Raw genomic sequence first — 2,867 nt, 5'->3', positions numbered from 1 at the left:
GACGCTGAACTCTCTGCCCTTCCCCGGCGGCGGCGTCATCTCAGACGAAGGAAGGTGTTGCGCTCGCAGGTGCCTCACCGGTGGTAGTAGTATGTGGTAATGTAAGGTGGTCCGGAGCCGGACAGGACGTCCGGTGGTGGGGGTTAAGGCTCGCCTCCCCTCGCTCAGGGTGGTTGAAGTAGAGAGAAAAGTTTGCCGTAGATTGGATAGCGGCGAGCAGGCGTGGTGACAAAAATAATGAGAAAACTTTTGTCTTTGCTCAAAACCCTCGACGACGTGGGAAGCTTTAGGACCCCAAAACACACACACACACACACACACACACACACACACACACACACACACACACACACACACACACACACACACACACACACGCTCGCGCGCACATGTACACATACGCACGAACACACACATAGGGGAGCCGGTCACAGGCGAGCTGTCGAACGAGTTGCCTTATATCGCGCTCACGTGGCGTCATTCGCGCTTTCATCGCTCTTCAACGGACGCTTCCCTTTGGCGGTAGATTTTTTCTGGAATCTCGTGCGGGAGGGGATTCCCCTTTTTCCATCTCTTTTGATGGGTTTCACAAGGACCGAGGAGGAGACCTGTTTTCTTTCTTTCCTCTTTGAGTCAAGAATTACCACCGACGATAGTCAGCGAGCTAGAGCTAGCGCTAGCGTGCTGGTTATCAGAGTGGCGTGGCGATGGAACTTTCTACGCTTCGGCCAAACGGCAGACGACTAGAGGAACGTTGACGGCTGCAGCGAAGTTTGCGCGACCAAACTTAGCGAGTGACTGGCGCTGCTACTGGCGACTTGATTAACTTGTTTGTGCCATCCGATCTCGGTGAGGGTGCGAGCAACCAAAAATCAACCAGACACCTGTTTTTCTTAGGAACATCATCATCAACAAAAGCACCGCACCACAACCACAAACAGCAACAACAACAAACCGCAGCCGCTGCTACCGCTACGGGTTTTAGCATAATTCAATTAACAAAGCGCGTAAACAGGGCAGGGGGTGGGGTACGCTCCATTGATCCCGTCACCGCTGGCAGCTGCTGTCGAGCAAATGAAGCAGGGCGCGCGCGGCTGGGAGTAGACTATCGCCTCGCGTGTGTACGTGTTTGTTTGCAGGCCAGACCAAACTCCGACATACCGACCAGAGGACCCGAGCGGTCCTTTGGTTTTGTAGGTTACGTTGTGGTCATGTTATGAAAATGAAACCAGACAGTTAACAACCAATGACAGTCCCTGATGTGTGTGTGTGTGTGTGTGTGTGTGTGTGTGTGTGTGTGTGTGAGTGGGCCACAAACATCACGCCATCGACAGAAGGACGATCGCGACTCTGATGCCGCTAGTCTATTGCTGCTGCTGTTGCTGCTGCTCTGGTGTCTGCTCATCTAAACCCGGAATGACTCGACGTGGTCTCGAAGGAACTCGGAAACCAGCTGGACCAGCTAGTCGCTCACTCGCTAGCGGACGCCTATAGTCGCCGCTATTGCTGCAGCGCGGTACTAACGGTGATCCGAAACGGCTTGTGCCAGGACGACGACGGAAGCAAAAAAAAAACACCGAAAACTTCAAAACGAAACAGGGCTGGCCCCAGCTATAGCCTGGCTCCTGGCTCGAACATTGTGGCTGACCAGAGTGACCTCCGATCGACCGACCGACCGACCGACCGACCGACCGACGGTCGATACTAGATTCCATTATCGCGCGGTGATGATGGCGGTTGCATCCCCACATACCATTGGGCACAACATCAATAAATCAATCAACTGCTACCCGAAACTCCCGGGTTTTTGGTGACCTCGCCACTCGACGTTCGGCGTCTGGGTGTCAGTTTGTCAATCTGGTTCCCTTGATATGTAGTGAAAAGTGGAGAGCTAAATGGTTTTTTTAAGTGATGAATTACGGACGGAGCCGTACATATTTCTTGGGCAGAATTGTTACGACGAGGGAAAGGGAGAGAGCAGGGGACAGTGGTGGATGTGCCCTTTTTGGTTTCAATATTTCGTTCACTATCGCGCTGCATTCACGCTGCATTTTGCTTGTCTGGCGTGACTGACTGGCTTGTGACGAAACGTTTTTTTTGTGCCCCTTGCTAAGATACTTGATTCTGGATAAGGGGACAAGTGGTAATGGTATTTAAAGCCAAGATGAAACAGCCAAAATGAAACAGCCATATGCGGGAAGCTCTATTGCTATGCATTCATTTGAAGAAATCGACTGCCGAATCCCATAAAATGCTTGCAGAGGGCTATGGTGACACAGCACTATCGACACAGGCGTGAAAATCGGCCCAAAACTGTTGAGGACCATGAATTGAAGGATCTTTTGGATATGGATGCTAATCTAATCGCGAAAACTACTTGCCCAGCAGTTGTGAATTACTAATAGTAGTAGTAGTAGATTTTATTCGGAAATAGTATACAATACATTGTAGACAACGTATTTTATAGTATGTTTTAAAGCGGGTTCAATTTCTTAATTTTTCCACGCTGGTTTTGATCATAATTTCTATGCGAGGTACTAGCTGTCTAGCTTGTTGGGTTGCCCTTGGGGTGTTTGGAAAAGTGTTTCACAGGAAAAATAAATTAAAAAACCTGCGGTAGTACATGTAGTTCGTTTTACCTTAAGCTGCTTTCACATCGAGCGCGTTTTTAAAAACGCCAAAGTTGGCGTTTTTTGACGCAAAAGCTTATTTTATTGTTCACACCTAGGTTGCGCGAAGGTCGATTTAAAATACACGAAAAATAGCACCATATCACTACCGCCACCTTATCAAATCATGATAAATAGTTTAATCTTCACGCAAAATAGTTATTACCCGGATTTCAACACATTCCTGCCAAAACAAAT

The sequence above is a fragment of the Anopheles darlingi genome, chromosome X (assembly GCF_943734745.1).
Source record: "Anopheles darlingi chromosome X, idAnoDarlMG_H_01, whole genome shotgun sequence".
NCBI classification, from domain to species: domain Eukaryota; kingdom Metazoa; phylum Arthropoda; class Insecta; order Diptera; family Culicidae; genus Anopheles; species Anopheles darlingi.
This window is presented reverse-complemented; position numbering follows the sequence as displayed.